Raw genomic sequence first — 11,790 nt, 5'->3', positions numbered from 1 at the left:
CCCACTAGATACAGGAAACCATGTGACAAACATTTATTGACTTCAGTGTCTGGTAATGCTCTAGGTACTTTTGGTAAAAAAGAGGTATGATGACACCAAAAGAAAAAAAATGGATAATCGGACTTTTCAAAATAAAAACTTGCACATCAAAGAAATTATCAAGAAAGTGAAAAGACAGACTAGAGAATGGGAGAAAATATTTCCAAACTGTATACTTGATAAGGGCCTGGTATTCAGAATATGAAGAACTCTTACAACTCAATGAGAAAAAGACAAATAACCAATTAAAAGAGACAAAGGATTTGAATAGACTTCTTCGAAGAAAGCATGTATGGCTATGAATAAATAGCCAATAAGCACACAAGAAGATGCTCAACATCAGTAGTCACCAGGGAAATGCACATCAAAACCATAGTAGATACTACTTCACACCCACTAGGATAAGTATAACAACAACAACAAAAAAATTAAAGAAAAGAAAATAACAGTTGTTGGAGAGGATGTGGAGAAATTGGAAGCCCACATTCATTGCTGATGGGAATGTAAAATGGTTCAGCTACAGTGGAAAACTGTTTGGTGGTTCCCCAGAAAGCTAAACATAGAATTATACAACGCAATGATTCCACTTCTAGGTATACACCCAAAGAATTGAAAACAGGGACTTGAACACACACATGTACATGCATGCCCACAGCAGCGTTATTCACAGTAGCCAAGAGGTGGAAACGATCCAAGCATCCACATCTATCAGTGGAAGGATGGATAAACAAGTTGTGGTATAGACACACAGTGGAATATTTCAAACATATAAAGGAATCAGAAAAGAAGATACATTCTATGACACAGGTGAAACTCAAAAAATGATGCTAAGTGACAGAAGCCATCCAGAAAATTCACTTATGATCTGATGCTATTTGTATGAAATACCCAGCATTAGTAATCAGGCAAGACAGAAAACAGGCTAGTGGTTGTTGCCACTAGTGGTTTGGGGTGATGAAAATGTTTTGGAACTTGACAAATGTAGTGGTTGCCTAACACTGTGCATATACTAAATCCCACTGAATTTTGCACTTTAAAATGGCAAATTTTATGTTAACATGAATTTCACCTTAATTAAAAAGTAACAAAAAATATAGCATTGCCTAATAAAAAAGACACTGGATTTGGAATCAGTCTTGGGCTTGTGACGTGGTTCTGCCACTTTATATGAATGAATGAATGAATGAATATGATTTCTGGAGAAATCATTCGGTCTCACTCTGGTACATACATATTCATGAAATAAGTAGCCTTGTAACCTGCCTTGGGCCAGCATGTAGCTAACAATTGGTGGACAATCGAGATAACACATCAGATGCTTTCTGATCCCTGCTCACATGATATTTTCATATAAACTGGATATCCATGACTCTAATTGTTTCCATTTTGCTGGTAGTCACTGTCATGCCGGTGGGACAAATGCACAAATACTGTGGAAAGGAAAAAATGCAAGAGAGTGTGAAGAAGAGGAGGGTACAAGCAGGGAGACTAGAAGGGCTCAGGTCCTCCACTGGCCTCTTCACATTCCTGGGGACGTGGGAACACTCATGTGAGTCCAGCGAAACATCAGGCGACGGTGGGAGAGAAAGAAGAGGCCCTGCCTCAGCCTCAGCGGGTCAAACCCCTGCCGTCACTGGCAGCTGGCAGCCCTGGGACGTCAGGTCAGCACTGCGTGAGGTGCCTTCAGCCTCGCCTGGGCCCAGGCCACTGCTGCAGACTCAAAGGGCTGTTAATTATATTTATTCTGCGGTACCTAGATGTGCTTAGCTGGTCTGGCCCGGGACACAACAGGGACAACCACGCAATTCATCAGCCCTGCTTCATCTGGGCGAGGCCAGGCCGTGTGTCCCCTGACAGGTGACTCCGCCAAGGAAGAGGCACACACACGCCAGCCTCGCCTGGCGGCCCAGGCACACAGGAAATGAGGGGCTGCTTCTCTGGTGTTAGCTGTCTGCAAACCGCTTTATCTTCAAGAGCAAGGTCACGGATGAAGCCTTTGCTCAGGAAAAAGAAATCCTTTGTGCAGGGGTCAGCAAAAGTCAGAAAGTCAGATTTGCTCTATTACTTCCCATCATGGAAAATATGTGGTTTGCCACCGACAGGTAATTATTTATTATGTAAATATTTGGGGTTGCTCCAAATATTAGCTAGATGTGTGTGTACGTGTGTGTATGTGTATCATCATACGGTGTCCACTGTAACTGACCTAGAATTCCTATCCTGGAATGAAAAGAAAGAATTGATTTATTAGCAGTCAGCATCTATGAAGTAGTCCTACAAAGCGAATTTTAGATATTTTAGGCTCAAGTAGGATAAACGAAAACATTTGGAAACCTTCCGCCTTCCCCCTGTATGTGCACAGACGTGCTCATCACTTGTGTACGGGTGAGTGGGTGTCACTGCCCGCAGGTGGAGAGCTGGGTCCCCGGCTCGTCTGACGGCCGCTCTGTGGCTCAGTGCTCACGGTTTCAGTCGCCGGTGGTGGCGGAGGTTAGGGTAGAAGCGCCCACTCGGCTGAGTTTAGCTTCCACGGAAATGTCATGCGGTGTCTAACAGAAATGGATCTTGAACTTCTTTGTATTTACTTTTTTTTTTTTTTTTGACCAGACATAGTTTTCTATTTAAGAAGGGAAAAGGGGCTTTATAAACCTAACAGAAGAGGGACGCCTGGGTGGCTCAGCAGTTGAGCGTCTGCCTTCGGCTCAGGGTATGACCCAGGATCGAGTCCCACATCGGGCTCCCTGCATGGAGCCTGCTGCTTCCTCTGCCTGTATCTCTACCTCTCTGTGTCTTTCATGAACAAATAAATAAGATCTTAAAAAAAAAAATCTTACAGAATAGATGAGCTGCATGTAAGTCACTTAGATTATGCAAAGGTGAGCCGATGTGGAAAGTGTGACAGAGACAGGGTTGTTTTCCCAGGCGTCATCAAAGCCATTTTGGCCACATGACAGTGGTCTATGGAAACACGACAGTCTGAGCAGAAAGCTCTGCCGGTCTTCTGCTGTTTGTGAGAATATGCCAGCGTGTTGAGGCCAGAAGCTGATCTTAAAGAGAACAGGAGACAGGATGAGGAGGAGGAGAGGGAGACAGCAGTAGGACTCCTACCTTGTAGGAGAGGTGAGAAAGTCCAGGAAAAATAAGTGTGAAAAATGGTTGTTTTTCTCCTTTTGAAGACTTTCTCCTCTTCCCTGCCTCTCACAGGGAGCATTAGAAAAACGTAGAATTGTGAAATAGTTTTTGAAGGATGAAAACATGTATGAGAAGAGTTGTTTACCTGGCACTGAATTACCAAAATTAATTTTTAAAAATTGTGCAAGAGGAAGACTTGCTTTGAAATGGGTTTCCGTTCATTATAAGCCACCATAATGATAAACAGCACTGTTAGGACATTCCAGTCAAGGCACGAGACACACTTCGCACTGAGGAGAGTACTTTTTAATGTTGTCAGTGGCTCCTAGGGATCAAGGGCCTTTGGACATCTTATGGCCTATTGATGCCCACCTATTGATCAATCATTTTCTAGATTAAAGGCATCCTCAATCTATTGTCCTTTCTATTCAAGTCTCTATAGATATTAAGTTATATAAAGAGTCACTGGAAGATAAAAAACACTGGCTGATGAATTGGTCATGTAAACCCTTAGTCATCCTTCAAATACCCTCTGTCTTGATAGTAAAGTCAATTTTATTGATTGTCAGATGTTGGAAACATCCAATAAAACAACGTAAACACAGTCTCAGCCAGGAGAATATAATCCTTCTTTTGAGAATGGGGAAGGCAAGCCTCTTCAATGACCCCATGGGGTCCATACCCCTCTCCAGTGATGTTTTTGGCAACAGAACAGTGTCTTAGGAGCTTGAAATCTGGGAATTTCCCCTGCCAATAGCGAAGCTGCTGGATGGCCCCTGCTCTGTGGTCCTGGGGCTGTCCCCTGCTGTGTCCTTTGCCTGTGTCACATCAGTGTCACCCGTGTGACGATAATGCATATGTATGTCTTAGTCCATTTGGGATATTCTAACAGAATACCACAGACTGGGTGATTTATAAATGACAGAAATTTATTTCTTACAACTCTGCAGGCTGGGAGTCCATGATCAAAGAGCCAGCGGTTTCTGTGTTTGGTGAGGATCACTTCGTGATTCATTGACGGTGTCTTCTCACTGTGTCCTTGCATAGTGGAAGAAGCTAGGGAGCTCACTGACGCCTCTTTTTAAGGGCACTAATCTCATTTTTGAGGGCTCCACCCTCATGACCTAATCACCTCCCAAAGGCCACACCTCCTAATATCATCACATTGGGGGTTAGATTTAAACATGGATTTTGCAAGGACACATTCAATCTAAAGCAAAGGGAATAGATGACAAGGTTTGTGTAAGGGAGGGTAAACACCTGGAAAGCAAGAATTGTAATCACACCAGGCCCATGGAGTATATCAATGGCAACATATATCAAAAACAGGGAGAAGAAAAGTGAGCTTCCCTAGCCCAGCCCTACCTCATGTAGACAACACGAGGCTGCCTGCTCTGTCTGTAGAGGCCAAAAAACCAAGCCCTCTTGTTTTGGTCTATAGTCTATGGTCCTATTATAGTCTACAGTCTTTAGTCCTCCCCTGCCCCCAAAAGGAGCAAGGAAGAGCAAAGCTTGATGCAGTCTTTGAGAAAAAGTCAAGAAAACTACAAGAAAGAGTTGCAGGTAAAAGTTTTGAAAACACCCAAGGTACATTATGGAGCACCTTGGCATTTAGAATGGTCTCCATGCCCAACCGTGGCGCTCCCTCAGGATGCCAACTCCCTTGGCCATCATGCATCGGAATCAGCTGGTTCTTTTTGGTCAAACTTTTCTTTGAGGGCTCCGGCTTCAGTGGAAATCTCAGAGGACCTAGTGAAAGAAAAGGGCCTAGTGAACCCCTGGAAGAATTTTAGCAAATGACGTGTGCTCCTCAGACTCTTCTCGACTCTAAATCCCAGGGCGTACAGGGCAGAGGAAGCTGGGGATCGTGAGACATGGTTACTGTGTTTCCCCCTAACACAAGGCGAGCAGGAGCTCCGGGCCAGGGGACTGGAAAGTCACCTTCAAGGGCAGCGTCTGACGGTGGCAGGCTCTGCGGGGTGCACCCGTCGCCAGATGGGCAGCACCCACTTTTTCGCTCTTCTTCCTTCTTGCCTGCTTCAGAAGTCGGGTGGTGTCATCACCTCAACAAATGAGAAATCAAGCAATTGCCCTGTACCCCACACCATGGGTGATACCAGCACAGGAAGTCCCGTGCTCCTTTTTAACCTTTAATGTTGGCATTCTCCCGAGTTCTCATCCTTTTGCCAACTTATTGGGAACTGGCAAACCTCAGCACGTGTTCGGTCAGATTTCTTAAAGCCTCTCACTATATGATTCTATGTAAAGATATATTAAATTTGGACACACTTGCCTTAGAAGTTAACACACAGGATGGGAGCCTTTCACAAGCAATCCAAGTGACGTACCTTCTTCCCTCCTCCTCTTCTCTCATTGGCTCTTCTCCCTTAAATAGGATGCACGTTACTGCCCCCCACCCCTTGGTTCTGCAAGAGGAAGAGAGGAAAAAAGGTGGAAACTTCTATGCTAATAACTTTTGTCCAGCTGCACATGATATATTTTATCTTCCTAAACACGTCGAGAGACTTAGTTCGTCGGTGGGAATAAAAAGCTAATTGGATCCATTGCAGTTTCTCCCCACCTGCTCCCATCACTTGCCAGCCAACAGCCCAGTACAGGATTTTCTTTTCTTTTATGGCAGCAGATTTTCTGAAAACTGTACATTTCTCCAAAGGCTGTACTGAGGACACCAGCTGTGATTCATTCAGTGAGGAAAGGAATGGGGGTGCTTGACGTTATCTCAGAACACGAGCTTCATTCATTACAATGTCTTCAAGGCATTTCCGCCTCCCCAGGACCCAGCATAGTGCCCAGCACCATCCCACGGTCAATAAGTGCCCAGTGGGCTGAACTGACATTCAGATGGTATTTTTTTTTTGACAGGGAAAAACAATGGGGCCTTTTGGTATAACCAACACCTGGGAAGGGGCCTTGGGTTAGTGATGCCAATCCTTTTTTTCTTTTTTTTTTAAGATTTTATTTATTTCTGAGAGACACATAGAGAGAAAGAGAGAGAGAGAGAGAGAGAGAGAGAGACGTGCAGGGAGCCTGATGTGGGACTCAATCCCAGGACTCCAGGATCACGCCCTGAGCCAAAGGCAGGCGCTAAACCACTGAGCCATCCAGGGATCCCTTAATGATGCCAATCCTTAAACACACTCTAACGTTAGGGTGGAAACATGTTTTGTTCAGAGATAATACTGTGAAAGAAAGTACAGTGTCCAAATTGGAAGTTAGCTCATCAAGTAGCTGATGGGAAAAGGGTGCAAAGTCCAGAAAAGGGGAGGGAAATGAATATTCGTTATTGAACATCTGGTATGTACCAGACAGTGTGACCCTCAGAAGTATATACTCACCCTCGGAAGTGAGATATGAGTTGTTCCTTTAACCCCCTAAGGGGATTAGTTTTATTATTTCCCTTTCACAGAGGAGGAAACTGATATTCAGAGAAGCTTGTAACTTGCAAAGGATGATAGTTAATAAGTGTCAGAGCCAGGATTCTTTTAAGATGATTTATTTATTAATTTGACAGAGAGAGAGAGAGAGAGAGGGAGTGAGCACACGAGGGTGGAGAGCGGCAGGCAGAGGCAGAGGGAGAAGCAGGCCCCCCGCTGAGCAGGGAGCCTGACATGGGGCTCAATCCCAGGACCCTGGCCTCATGACCCAAGCCAAAGGCAGATGCTTAACCAACTGAGTCACCCAGGTGCCCCAGGCCAGGATTCTCATCCTGGTTTGGCTAACTCCAAAACCTATGCCTCTCTCAAATGTGAAACATTCTCCTCACATTTCTACATTTAGGAGGAAACAAATAAATAAACTTAGGAGGATAATCATCCTACTGGGACACCTCTGATTGCTTCTCCTGCACCCAGCACTCCTGAGCACAGCTCCCATGCAGCAGAGTACCCTTCAGAATCTTCCACCCTTCAGAAGATGCCACAATGCTGATGGGACTAATGTTAATATTAATAATGGGATTAGTGGGTATCTTTTTTGAAACACTTGGGAGTTACAGAGCTAGACAGCTGAACGGGGGGCCTGCCTGAGAGCAATGCTCAGAGGGAAGGAAAGATCACTGCATGAGTGGTGGGAAGGTGTGTGACACAGAATTCAGGCTCCCGAATGTGGATAAGTCTTCCCCTGGGGGGGTTACGGTTCATAAAGTCAACACAGACGCGAATAGTGTCCGCTGAGCACAAAGGGAGGTGTGACTGGAGGAGGGTGGACCCGCCATGCCCGGTCTTTCTCTTTCCAGATTGCATTCGATGGTTTACATTTCATTGTTAAAGCAGCACTGAGCATTCAAAAGGTGTAAGTTCTTTTAGCGCACTTTTTGCAAAGCACACTTTTTATTTTTCAAGTAGGCTCCACACCCAGCATGGAGCCCAACACAGGCTCTGAACTTCATCCTGAGATCAAGATCCGAGCTGAGATCAAGAGTCAGATGCTTAACTAACTCAGCCACCCAGATACCCCTCAAAACTTATTGTTTAAAATGTATATGTATGTATATATATATCTATATAGGACTATAGTAAAGTAGGAAAGAATTTTTCTTGGTGAGAAATGAAGCCCCCCCCCCCTCCCCGAGCAGATCCAAATGCTGGGGGGAGAATATGGAGAGGAAAAAAAAGTGAAAATGCACAAATAAGCAAAACTCCTTTGTTTTATACCTAAAAGATGACAAGATCCCTGAGGTCATTTCTCTCTCTCTCTCTAACTTGTAGACTAGCATAATTAAGAGAAAGGGATCAAAATCAGGGTCTGGCAGAGAGGAAGGTATTTCAAATACAGTTTAAATTATTAAATGCCCTCCACATCTAGACTCTGTACCCCCATCATACTCACATCATACAGAGGAGGTGCCTCCGTGGAAACAAGTTTTTCAGAGGGAAACATCCAGGAGATAGGAGGAACCTCCTTTTTTTTCTTTCTGCTCAAATATTTTATTACTGCGTATAACAGTGGATGAAGTGACTCACATTGTAAACACATTGGAGAGACACGAGGTGGTTTAAAGAAATAATTGCCTCTTATATCATGGGACGTGATTAAAAGGGGGAGCTTGCCAGATTTATGGGTGTGTTACGGCGATGCTTCTTTTGAGTCATGGAAAGAAATTATTTTATGAGGCTTCATTTGGTTTTATGAGGAAAGCTCACTTCAGAGGAGAAAGTGAGATTTGAGCTCCATCCCTTGGAGCTGGATGGTTCTGGGGTCCTGGGATCTTTAAGGCCTGTGAGCTAGACAAGAAAAGATTCTATGGTGCCCTGCGGGGGGCACGAGGTAGGATCGAATGTGCGGGGTGCTGCCTGCAGTGTTGGGTGCTGTGAATGAGGCCGGATCCTGGTGTGGGACCTGGAAGGGATGAACAAGGTCACTACCGTCCTGTCCCCAAAGCTGCACACAAGCTGCAACGCTGGCTGCTTTCAGCTTTCCCACATGGCTGACTTTTCCTCTTCTTGGTGAAGCGTCTAGTGAGGTCTGAAATCACCTAAAAGGCTAAACAGACAAAAAAAAAAAATGTGTAAGAGAATGGGAGACTCGAACTCTCATTCTACAGAGAGGAGTCTTTGTGTGTTCTGTATTTCCGTTTGGGAGTAGCTCACCAACCAAATCCGGGAATGTTGGAAACACTGGACTTTGCCAAAAATGATAAAAATGATGTGGAAAAGCTAAAAAATAATGAGAATGAAGAGGAATGATGATTAGAACTCCTTGGTTCCTTGTCCTGAACCAATAATCAGTTACCTGCAGATGGCCATCATTCCTAGTTTAGAAAGCACGCTGGAACACCTTTTACCAGTATCCTGTATCAACCACTTACTGACTCATTCATTCATTCATCTACCCATGTGTTCATTCATTCACCTGTTCATTCATTCTCCATGTCAAAGTGATGAAAGTATCAGTTTGCAACAAGCCTGGTCCTCCAAATCTTGAACATTCTTTCATTCAGTCTTTGAGTGTAACCATGGGTACGTAGATTGAGGACCAAGTCTCTAGGCTCTCCTTGCTGGGTTCAAATGGAGCAATGGCTTATAGCCTTTCTATATGTGCATGTTGGCCTTGGTGACAGTGAAATTTCCAGAGAATCTGGCTCCTATTTTTTTCTTACTTATGGTCTTATCAATTTTCGATGGCTTTTTCATTATCCATTGTTGAATCCCTCAGGAAAGGGAAAGGATAGGGAATAAGAGCACCATGCCTGAGGTAGTAAGAAAGAATGCCTATGGAAGTTCCAAATTATCCTGTATATAACAGTGGATGCTGATTACTCACAGTATGTCTTGAGCCTTTATAAATATTATCTCTATGGGTCACATATTACCACTCTTCCTTTGCGTGCCTCTTCCTCTTATAGCAACCTGACTTGGTAGATATAAGGGACTCACTAGACCAAGACCACACAGCCAGAACACACAGAAGTGGATTTAACTGGGCCACTGGTCTGTCTAATACCTGAGGATGCCCTGTTATCCTGCAAGGACTCTTGGTGATCCCGCCTCTTGGTTTTTCAATTTGCTTTTGCCAAACCTAAAAGGAAAACCAACGTGCTGTGTCCTTTGGTGGAGGAAAGCAACTGAGGAAAGAGTCTCCTCTCGTGCCTTTTCATTGGTTGAAACTAAAACTGACCAGAAGCCGGGGGCTTGATATGGTCCATTCAGGTCAACCTTCTGGGCACCCAAGGAGGAGGGGGCAGAGAGAGAAGGTGGAAGGCCAAGGAAGGATTCTATCACCGAGGTGTTCAAAGGAAGTTGATGTGTGTAGAGCTGTGTAGATGCCCTCAGAGCTTCCCAAATTTCTTCTCTATCTGTGGTTATTTTCGAATTTTGTCTATTTGTTTTCTCCTCTTTAAAAAAAATATTTGTTTATCTAATGACTTCCTTCCTTCCCTCTCTCTCTTTCTCTCTCTCTCCCTTCCTCCTTTCCCTTCCCTTATTCCTTCCTTTCCTCCCTACCTTCCCTCCTTCTTTCTTTCTTGATTAAAGAGCTAAATCTTCACGTTATTAATTAGCTTATCTTTTGTTTTGTAATTTATTAATTTCTGCTTTTATCTTATTTAGTCTCCAATCTGATATTTTATTTCTACCAATTCATTTTTTTTTTGCTTTCTATCTATAATGCTTTTTAAATACTTGTTTCTTCTTGTCTGCCTCCTATTTTTATTTGTGAAGTTTTCTTTATATTTCTCTCTACCTTCTTCTGATGGGAGGTTATACTTTTTTAGTTTTTAGTGGTTACCTTTGCACTTAAAATTTTTGTATTTTTTAAATAAAATTTGCATTCTGGAATAATTTTAGATTTACATAGAAGTTACAAATATAGAATAGGGAGGTTTTTTTAATACCTTTATACCTCACCCAGTTTCCCTTTTAGCATGTTATAAACCATGTAGTTAAAATTAGAAGAACAAAGCAAGAAGCATGCATTACTGTTAATTAAACTCTTGATTTTATTTGGGTTTTTATCAATTTTTCTACTCACGTCCTTTTTCTGCTCCAAGATCCAATCCAGAATATCACATTGCATTTAGCACCCTTAGATTTTTAATATGCATCTTTGACCTAACAAGATCATACAAGATCTCGACAAGATCTATTGTGTTCATCCTCTTTTTGAACAATTCTATGAAGATCTTTACCCTGACATCCTCCCATGATTCACATGTGATTTTTGTCAAGTACTTCCAATCCATTTGGGTTAAAGCTATCCTAAATTATTCATTATTATTATTATTACTATTAATTTCACAGCCAATGTTTATTTGGATTTCCCTAAAATTTTTTATATATATAAAGAGAAAGCATGGTGTGTGCACATGAATACAGTGAGACAGGTGGTGCACAGAGGGAGAGGGAGAGAGAAAATCTCAAGCAAGGCCCATGCTTAAGTTGGAGCCATGCACGGGGCTCGAGCCCACATGATCCCTGAGATCATGACCTGAGCTGAAATCAGGAGTCGGGCACTTAACTGACTGAACCATCTAGGCACCCCTAGATATCTAAATTTTAAACAACCAATTAGTTGATCTTCACCTCTTGTATTTGTATTCTTCCTTTGGTTCAGCTTTCCTCCTCATTGAAGTACATCTCTTCGAATCTTTTTGAGTGGGGATCTGTGAATTACAAATTATGTCAGCAGTTGTTTGCCTGAAACGTCTTCAGTTTGTGTGCTGTTGATTACAGAATAAAGTATAGAATTTCATCTGAGAATTTTAGGTTGAACGCATTGTCAGTCAGGATTGTCACAATATTCCACTGTCTTATAGTTTCTGCTGTAACTATTGGGTTATGTTAAGTATATTTTGTTCCTTCGTAGGTAATTTCTCTTTTCTCTCTGGTTGTTTTAAGGAATTTCTCTTTAACATTCATGTTTTGCAGTTAAAAATAAATAAATTTATTTTTATTTATTCTTCATGAGCTTCATACTTATCAAATCTGAACCTTCATGTTTTTCATCTATTTGAGCAAATTCTCAGACATTGCTTCCTTGAATATTGCTTCTATTCCAACTAGACATACATTGGACCATCTCATATCATCTGTGCTTTCTTAATCTGTTTCATATTTTCTACCTCATTATATTTCTGTGCTTTAATGATCACTTTTTCAGATC

The 11,790-nt window shown here is 42.6% G+C and overlaps 1 long non-coding RNA gene across 1 annotated transcript; it reads right to left on the bottom strand.

Moving 5' to 3' along the window:
* Positions 1–5,445: 5,445 nt before the first annotated feature.
* On the bottom strand, positions 5,446–11,370 carry LOC140619749 (uncharacterized). Its single transcript, XR_012019560.1, has 3 exons — positions 11,211–11,370; positions 8,020–8,673; positions 5,446–5,597 (listed from the first exon to the last, which is right to left on the bottom strand). It is a non-coding gene; the product is annotated as an uncharacterized lncRNA (long non-coding RNA).
* Positions 11,371–11,790: the final 420 nt, after the last annotated feature.

The sequence above is a fragment of the Canis lupus genome, chromosome 1 (genome assembly GCF_048164855.1).
Source record: "Canis lupus baileyi chromosome 1, mCanLup2.hap1, whole genome shotgun sequence".
In the NCBI taxonomy this organism is placed as follows: Eukaryota; Metazoa; Chordata; class Mammalia; order Carnivora; family Canidae; genus Canis; species Canis lupus.
The sequence above is the reverse complement of the archived record's forward strand: the minus strand, read 5'-3'. Positions and strand labels throughout refer to the sequence as shown.